Genomic DNA, 10,686 nt, shown 5'->3' with positions numbered 1-10,686 from the left:
TCACCTTTATAAATATTTAACTTACATAATACTCTATTTAAAAAAAAAATCATTTACAACTATTTTTTCTTAATCCATTTTTAGTTGTCATAAACACATTATCCTTTTACAATCACATTACTTGATTTGTACAAGAGGCTATTTGAAAGTACGTACCTAATTAACTATTTGGTTTATTTACACCGGATTCTAATATATCATATACAACAAATTTAGCACTAATTTTTAGTAATTTTGGTCAGTATTTAGTCAGTATAAATATTAAATTATTTTTAATAAATAAATTTTATTGATTATATGTATAAATTTTAATAAATATAAGTATAAATTGTGTTAACTTATATGTATAAACTCTAATTAATATTAGCAAATTATTACTAACTAAATATTGAGCTAAAATGATTATATTTGTTCTCCTTATAACAATATGTAACATATAATACTCATAAGTATATGTATAGCATTTCCTTTCTTATCTCAAAAATTGCATAAATTATACATTTTGCGAAACCACAAACTTTAGTCCTCTTTATGCCATAAACCCTAAACCATTTCTTACCAAATTTCAATTATACCTTGAAATAATATTTTTTGTCCTAGTTACCTTATGAGCCAACCCAAATAAGAGAGGTTTCACCATGAAGAAGGGTATGCGAGGAGGAAAGAAATATGAGAGAGAGGGAGTCAAATTAAGGCGAAAATTTACATGTATCTATCTTCATGTGAAATTAATAACGGAAAATATTAGATGATTTGACATTTAATTACAGTAAAAACTCGTGTATCTATTGTGAAGTTAATAGCAAAAAATCGTTAAATAATTTAATATATTTAACTAAATTATCATCTAATAATTTTTAATTATTACCTTTACATGTAGACAACTGTAGGTGTCAATTTTTATCTAAAATTATTTATGTGGATAAAAATCGCTATAACAAAAAGAGGGGAGACTTTGAGAATTAAGATAAATTAGGTATGCAGTAGTCAAATTTGTAAATATATTGACAGAGACGGTTACCAAATCCAAAGACCATTAGAATGGGTAGATAATTTAATGTGTTTCGTACATTTATAAAATGTGATAAGTCCTTTAAAAGAAAAAAAAAATCCGAATTCCTTTTTAAAAAATAACGACAGAAAGAGTATAAAAAAGGTGATAAGAAATAAGTAAATAAATAAATAAAAGAGAGAATGAACAATGAATGTGACATTTTAGTAGTATATATAAATAAACTTTTCCGACATATTATTTAATTTTCCAATTTTTTCTATCGTCTTTTCATTTGCAATTACATAACGATCAACGTCACACATGATGACGAGGCATTCGTTCCCAATTGACGGACCAGTATTTTCAATTCTGATCTGTGTCCTTCATTCTAGAAATGTCTCACTCTCATTGATGATTAAATTACATGCTGAATATTAAGCCAAAATGCAAGGAAAAAAAAAAGGTGATAGCCATTGCATCTTTAATAGCTACATCAACAAAAGGAAACAGCCAAGGTGACCAAATACATGCAATACTTATTATCATTTACCTCTCTTAAACCTCTTTTCCGGAGTGATTAATTAGTTTATACGTGTAATATAAGATATTTAGTATTACATTTTATCGAAAAAGTACACTAATATCAAATATGATATTGTCCAAATTATTTAAAATTTAGAGAAGAATAGACTACACTAACTAATTTTAGCATATACCGGCGGTTCCTAATAATTATTATGATTTAACGTCGGTTGTCATGACACAAAATAACAAATATTGTCAAATAAAAATAATAGTACAATATGTACTTATGACTAATCAATCCGCTCATGTCCTATATATATATATATATATATATATATATATATATATATATATATATATATATATATATATATATATATATAAAAGTGGAAACTCAGGTGCAGTCAACTTCACGTGAAGTTGATACTTGAGAGCCGTTAGATGATTAGACTAAATTTTCATCTAACGGCTTTGAGGTATCAACTTCACGTGAAATCAACTTCACCTGAGTTTTCACCATATATATATATATATATATATATATATATATATATATATATTGAAAGGTTATATGAGGGAATAGAAACAGGGTGGGTTTCATACGAAATAGACTAGTGTGTAAATTTTTACTAATTGTAGATAGGGTAGTGCTAGGAAGTCAATGGCCTAAGTGTACAATGTGTACAATGGACTAAATCTTTGGTCCATGAATAAAATGAACATCACCCATACTATCCAGAATAATCATCCAGATACTAGGGATAATAAACATCTTATGTCATAAAATCACTCATCCCAAAAATTTAAGTTGATTTTGGAGTTCACCAAGAATTGAACCCTTGACCCTTCAAATCTAGAACTCTAATACCATATCATGAACCCACTCATCCCCAAAACGTAATATGACAGGACAATGTAGCACTAAATATAGTGGCGGTTTTGCATCAACCGCCGCTAAATATAACTAAAGTGTAACAAGGGTTGACATGGCAGGAGCACAAAAATCAGACCAATTTAGTTAGTGTGCGTTTTCAAAATCCAAAAGTGAACCATGCTTTATTAGTTCGTTTTTGTCTTGACTCTTTAGTATATGTTATGCGCGCTTGACTTAACCTAAAAAAAATGTAACCATCTTAACTTTGTACATTAACATAAAACTAATTAATAAGACTAATTAGTTAGTTTTGTTGATGCATTGAAATGGCAGACACTAATTAAGACAGAAACTGACAGAGACTGCCCCCTCCTAGAACCTACATACTCTAGCTAGCTATATAGAGAGAGCAGTCATACACGGCTTTGTTTTGTTTTGTTGGGACCGCAAAGCATTAAGGCAGAGAGAAGAGAAGAGAGTACAATTATGAATTGATCATGCATTCACTATCACTGCCCTTCTGCTCTTCAGCTCTGCATTACTACAACTACAGTATATGTTTCCATCCACCCATTAATAGTGCTCTTTTTTGTTTGCTGCCTCTTTTCTTCCTTCCTTTTTGGCTTCTTTATCACACTCTAACTTTGTTTATTGTGGAGCAAACACAAAACAATTCTCTCATTTATTTCTCTGTAGTTGCTTTTCTGGCACTTTATTTTTGCTCCATAGTGTGTGTCAATATTACTTCAAGAATCATGCACGGCAACCTCTTTTATTTTATTTATCAATCAACTATGTTTTACGGTGAAAATTCAGGTGTAGTCGAGTTCATGTGAAGTTGATAGTCGAGAACTGTTAGATGAAAATTTAGTTAAATCAGTCAAATCATCTGACGGCTCTCAGTTATCAACTTCACGTGAAGTCGACTACACCTAAGTTTCCACTGCACCATGTTTTATAAATCACAAATGTTTTTCACTCTATCAGCAAAATTTTAAATAGAGAAGTGTTAGGAGGCTAACAAATTTTGTGATTTATAGTCATCACTAATATTTTTAATAGTATAAAATTATATCTAATAATATAAAATTATTCACTTTTATTTTTTTGATTAAGTACTGACCAGATTTTAATAAAAATGCTGGCCGTAGACTTTCTCGTAACGATATATATAGCTCAGCTTAGTGTTACTTTATTTATTATTTTGGTTTGTTATTGCTATTGCCATCAATTATTAAGGTTTTGAATAACCAAACATATGTAAAGTTCAAGACTATATTATTGTGTATGGAAAGTAGTTGAAGCCAGTGACTGTTCAAATTTAGAAACCACTTCACTATTCACATTTCACACGATGTCCAAGTCTATGTATAGTATAATATAAGAGGATAAATATTAAGTGAATAAGTTATTTTTATAACTAAATTTAATCAAGTTTTTTTTTTAACAAAACGAAGAAGTGTGAATTCAAATGCATATATAAGTGATTTTTGTTATGTCATTAAGCTAATTAATTATTAAGATGACTTGGTCATGTAATATTATTCGTCCAAGAAATAAAACTATGAAAATCGTAGAGCAGCTGAGGGAGGTTTTAGTAGCATACTTAATGGATTTCTTTAGTGTCAGGGATATAATTAAAATATTTGTGTTTATAAAATTGCAAGCAATATAAAAAAATCATTTTTAAAGAATAATACTACGAAATGAATAAAATTTATTATTTTTTATTAATATTCGATTAATATTCTAAAGATGCAGTACTAAATTTTAAATAATATAGTTTAAAATTTTGGCCAAGTGATGGCTATTATATTATTAATAAAAAGTGTTAATCTCCTTACATTTTTTTAGATAAATATGTGATAAAATCATATCATTAATATGAGATGAAATTAATTGATAATTATCCAATTTAAAAAAACATGAGATTTATCCAAACTGAATTACAAATATATTGATATGTATTTTTTATATATATTTGTAAATAATTGATAATTGATATTTATCCCAATTTAAAAAAAAAAACTTTATTACTCCAAGAAATTATATGTAAATTGTTGTGGTATGTGATTTAATTTCTTTTATTTATTAATAAATAAAAATGTTTAATGAATATATCAAAATAATTATCAAATGATCTATTATATTTTTATTTGTAATTTAATTATAAATATATGTAAACACGAAGATGTAATTATTTAGCATTTCAATATATATTTTTATTCAATTAATTGATTAATTGCTAACTTTTGATATCTATAAAAAAAATTATAAAAAATCAACTAGTTAGCCAATGTTAGCTAACTTTAGAATTTAGATCTATAATGTAAAATTTAAAATAAAAAAATTATGATTTAAATTAAATAAAAATAATTTTAAAAAATTAAAAAATCATCATTTTTATTAAAATCTAGCTAACATTTAATCAATAAAAAAATAAATAATTTTATAATATTAAATATAATCTTACATCATTAAAAATACTAATAATAATTAATTAATAATTATAAATTACAAAATTTACTCTCCCTAACACCCTTCTATTTGTTATTTGAGCAGTGAATAGTGATATAGCCAAGAATTTCGTTTTTCTTTTGGCTTTTTTTTTAAGAGTTAACTGTGACCTGTTCTTATGGGATGTGGTATGTACTATGTACTACTCATAGAGTTTCAAAGCAAGGGTCCACCTATTAAACCAAAAGCTTCCTATTACATTCCATTACAGTTGAGTTTTTTAAACTCAACTTTAATAATTAGGTGAATTGGTAAAAGTTATTTAATACTTTAAATTTTATTATGATCATATTTTTAAATAATTTCATATTTGTATACTCCGTTCAAAAATATATTCAGTTTCTATATATATTTTAAAAAATGTTACAACCATCCTTACTCATAGTTATGGTTAGGGTAATAGTTAAATAAACGAATTTAAAATTAAATAAAACTGAAATTTAGAATTAATTTAAACTCACATAATGGGCTGTCGACCACTTGTCAACAAATCTCTCATTATTTATCTTCAAAGTCTGCATATACTTAAAAATCTCCGTCAATGTGACTTTATAATTCAACAACTTAAACTATAAATTCATATATCTATCAAACATTTTAATAAACGAACAAATTAAAAAATAACAGATAAATACGTATAAAGCAAATTTTAATTTAAAATTTTTTGGCTTAAATAAAAATCTTATAAAAATTTTGATAGAATTTTCTCTGAAATTCGATATATCCACCCTTGAAGAGTTTCATCCAAACCAAATTAATGTTATTATTTTCACAGTCAAGCAATTTTTAAACAATTTTAGCAGCAAGAATCAATAAACAGTTAAACAATCCAACAATCTCAAAGCCTAATCTAACATATTCTAACATATCCTAACCACCTAAATCCACTAAAATTGAATATTAAACACCTTAACCTCTACTAACTACTTAAGTAACTTGATAATGAAAAAAGAAATTAAACACCATAAACTCTTCTAACTAATTCTTACCAACCTCGTCTTCGTCTTCATGAATGTCGTCAAACCATTGGTATACCTCGACAACCTGCACGAAACCTTGTTGGCGATGTTTGTCAGACGTCAATACTTGAAGGCCTCATGATCTCTAAAATCAGCCTCTAAGTCAAGTTTGATGTTTGGACAGATCCACTTCGTCAGGTGGTCTTTTTCCTGACAAATATCGCTCATCGTCGGCTGAAAATATTTGGCTTTTCGATGGCCGTATATCTTGCAGATTATGAGGTTATACTCTGCATCTTAGATGAATTTCAACTGCACAAAGTGATTCACCAACATTAGTTACTTGGAATAAAATACAGTTCAAATACAGTGAATCAATTTTAACCAAATTAAATTCTTACCGCTCACTTCTGAAACTAGCGCTCTCTGGTCTCAGTCGAGATCTGCGTGTAGGTCGTCTATGGATAATCATTCATGGACTTAGTAACCTCGGTTGTCTTTTATGTGCAAGTATTGGGGTTCGATGCAAACCTGTCACAGAACAAATCGCACAGGAAGAATCGCATAAGATAAACAAGCTTAGCGTAGACAAACTAAAGATAAACAAACTTAACACTATAAAAGTAAACTCATGAATCTGACTGCATGCCATCAGGTTAGATTCTCAGTGGGATGACAGACGGTGGTGGAGGAACATCCTGCTTGAGAACATTGGAGGTATCACCCACCACATGCTCTGTCGATGGGGTTGCTGCATCTGCAAGGGAGTAGCAGACAGAGGCACCTAATTCGGATTTGGGACCATGATAAACTATTGGTCCAACGGATTCGTCTGTGTCGTCAGGAGTCGACGGGGTAGTTGGGATAGAGGTCGATGACTGGACATCCCTAAAGAATTTAGTGGCAGCCCACCCTCTACTGCGACTATGTGTCACACTTGATCTCTTTCTATTACCTGTTGTCATGTCTCTACAGTGTATATATTAATAACATATTAATAACATAACAAACATTTTACTAATACACTCAACACAGTAACTATATTAATAAATCTTGAATTATAGCATCAGTCAAAACACAATTAAATAAAAATTCACAGCATGACTATAAATCCTAAAGATAATTATTTTATATTCATTTTATATATAGGGCTAATCAAATTAAAGATAATTATCAAGTAACTAAGCATATCATTCCCATAGTTGTTTAATTTTATCCTAAAACTCAAGTTACATTCCAATCACGTGATACATTTTTAAGTCTTAGGCACAGTTTGGGTAAACAGTTTAATTAAGTTTCTTTTGAAAAACAACTTAAACAATAAATGACTATATTAAAAGTAGCTTACAAATAAATTTTTTGTGTTGTGTTTTTAGCTTTAAAAGTACTTATTTTATAAAAATGTGATAAAAAGTAGTAGTATTATAAAAGAAGTAATTTTTTTAACTTCTCTATAAGTTTCAAAATAACTTCTTAAAAAGCCGCAAGTTTTAAAAATTGCACTAGATATTAATACTATTACTTTTCATAAGTCAAAAACTCAAAAAAATTACTTTTGAAACTTCCCAAAACGAGCCTTAACCAAATTAAAGTCCTCTACCCTCAAGGTTAACCGAAAAGATTGCAAATCCCAATTCATAAATCTAATCATGCCCCCTAATCTATGTATCTATCCACAATTAACCAAATCAAGAATTACAATACCAACCACAACTTAGTTAAGGTTTAAACTATAATTCCTTTGTCACTTATTACGACTAAATTCGCAGTTAGTGCTCCTTAACCAAATTAACATAAAATCTTTAACTTTAGTTTTTATAGACCAACATAGCAAATTCTAAACCTCAAGGGTGTATATGTATCAATATATCTAGAAAAATTCATAACTATACCGAACAACTTATTATCAAGCATAATCTACGTATATTATACCAAGCACTTAATTAATTAAAATTATCATCAAATTATTCGTATGTACATAATTGATTATCCCATTACATTTCAATCATTAACTTTAACAAAACCTATCTTTCATCAATTATCATAAAAAACTTTAATTTCAGTAAATTTATTACAACATAAACCTCAATTAAGATCACAATCCTCAAAATAATCGTTTGATTAAATATCATGTATTATCACATGGAGAAAGAGGGACTATGGAATTTGAGGAGCGACGGGGAAGGCGTCGGTGCTGGAGGGTGACGGCATCGGTACTGGACAGGGAGGAGCAGCAGTCTAGTGCGGTGTGGCAACGTTAATTGGTAGAAGAACAGGAGAGAGAGAGAGAGAGAGAGAGAGAGAGAGAGAGAGAGAGAGAGAGAGAGAGAGAGAGAGAGAGAGAGAGAGAGAGAGAGAGAGAGAGAGAGAGAGAGAGAGAGAGAGAGAGAGAGAGTTGCACCTGGTACCAGGGGAGAGGACGACCTACCTAGTTTTTGTGAGACGGAGAGGCAACAGCGAAAGCTTGGGGCCGGTGGCGGGAAGAGGAAACGGCTAGAGAGAAAAGGAGGAGGGATGTTAGAGAGAAAAAGAGTTTTCAAAATGAAGGGTGAGAGAGTTCATGCTTTCAATTTTATGGCTCATTATTGTCGGATTTACCGTCGCCTAAATCCGACGGTAATTCATAGCGAGTCACCAAAACGCATTGTTTCACTAAAATAGTTTACCGTCGGATTTATCCGACGATAAAGACCACGCTAAAGTCCATGCCTTTTTCCTCGTTTTGCTGCAGAGTATTACCGGCGGATTTATCGTCGGAATTGAAAATCCGCCAGTAACGATTTGCCTAAATGAATTTTATAGCAAAACCATAGGTAATATGCGACGCTAAATCCGACGGTACTTGACGCATTTCTATTAGTGTTTTTATTTGAATTTAAACGGAATAAAATCAAATATTCTATTTTATTTGGGCCTTCAGGATTTAATGAGAACCAATAGACAAATATAAATAAAATTCTAGGATTTTGATCTCTAATGTATCAAAATCATCTTACAATTCTTGTTCCATCTGAGAGTTATTATTCGACATAAAATAAGAATTTTATAAATTTTAGTTTTGGAAAATTAAAAAAATCACATCTCTCAATCATGCTTTTAAATTGAAGTATGCTTTTGTTCTCATATATTTTTTAATGATTTATCAGGAATGATTTTAGAGTTAAAGAATCCAAAAAATTCATCGGTGTGAAGTTACAGACACACATATGTGAAATCATAACATGGAGACCATATACATATGCAGTGCAGCTTGATTTTACATCCTATACAAAATTACACGGAAGAACTAAATCACAAGTTGTCTGAAAAACTAGAAATGAAAAATATTAGATAATAAATTATTTTTGCAATCAATTTTAACTAATTTTTAAATATATTTTTGATTAATTTTTATTGTCACTAAATTATTAAATTAATTTAATTAAATTTAATGATTAAAACTACTTAGTCATATAACATCATCAAATTGAAATAACACTAGCTAGTGGATGAAGGATGATGGAGAGTGAGTAACCGAAAAGAGCTTGTGAAGCAAAGGGAACATATATAAAATGGGTTAATAGTGAAATTAGTTCTTAAAAGGTAAGGCATTTTTTAAATTCATTTTTAAAAGATTTTTTTAATTAAATTGGTAATTAAAAAATTACAAATTAATCATATTTGTCATCCAATCACTCTATTAATAATTTTTTTCAAAGATTGATGTTGTAAAACGTTAATTGATAACGTATATAATATACCGGATATGTCTAATTAGATATTGACCAAATATATTTATAAAAAATTTAATTTTTTTTTCAATTACAAAAATCCTATTCCTAATATGACCTAGTGACTAAATTAATATATTTTCGTAAACATATTTAATTTAATCAATGTCTAATTGAACATGTTATATGTCATGTATGCTATCAGTTAACATTATTTCACACCATCAATCATTGACGAAAATTGTGAGTGGAGTAGCTGAAGAACAGATATAATTAATTCGTAATCTTTAAAAGACCAATTTGATTAAAAAATTTTCAGAAACAAATTTAAAGATTGTCTTATCTTTTAGAAACTAATTTGACTATTAATTCTATATAAAATTGAAATAGTACGATAGGAAATCCAGTAGAAGCAAACAATAATTTTGTTAGAATATAATTAAGATCAATTAGTATTATTTAATATATCTGAATATTTATTATTATGATTCTCTTAATACCTATAAATACCTTTTTATATTATATCATTCCAAATAATTTAAATAAACAACTTGAATACACTCAATAAAACACAAATTATTTTTTCTATTTTAGTCTCTTATTTCTAACAAATTTAACTAGCTAGCAACTATTATATCTTGTATATATATCTTCTACTTTTAGTTGCAAGCAAGCTAAGGAAGAATAGAATCCAGGAAAAGAGGAAAATCTTTTAATAAAGTGGGGAGAACATGGAGATTTTAATATCGTCAGCAACATCCACATCTCTCTGCTGGTAAATAGATATAAAGTGGATGGTGAGATATAGATCTCAATAATTTCACCATTGGGAAAGAAATATAATAAAAAATTATTAAAACAAAATCCCATAATTCAGATTTTCTGGAGCTTCATTTAGTGGACACTGTCCAACGTTATATGAGTGTCTCTTCTCGGGAAAGATAATATACACTACTAATGAAAGTACCATTTTACGCCCTCGTTACTACTTGCCATTTTAATTTGTTGCAAATTTTTATCCAAAATAAGTTTTTTAAAAAAAATCTCGCTATATTTTGATGACAAAATAAAATTAAAAGAAAAAATATTTAAAGAAAAACTTTTTCA

This window comes from Arachis hypogaea, chromosome 1 (assembly GCF_003086295.3).
Source record: "Arachis hypogaea cultivar Tifrunner chromosome 1, arahy.Tifrunner.gnm2.J5K5, whole genome shotgun sequence".
Classification (NCBI taxonomy): Eukaryota; Viridiplantae; Streptophyta; class Magnoliopsida; order Fabales; family Fabaceae; genus Arachis; species Arachis hypogaea.
Note: the sequence above shows the minus strand (reverse complement) of the source record.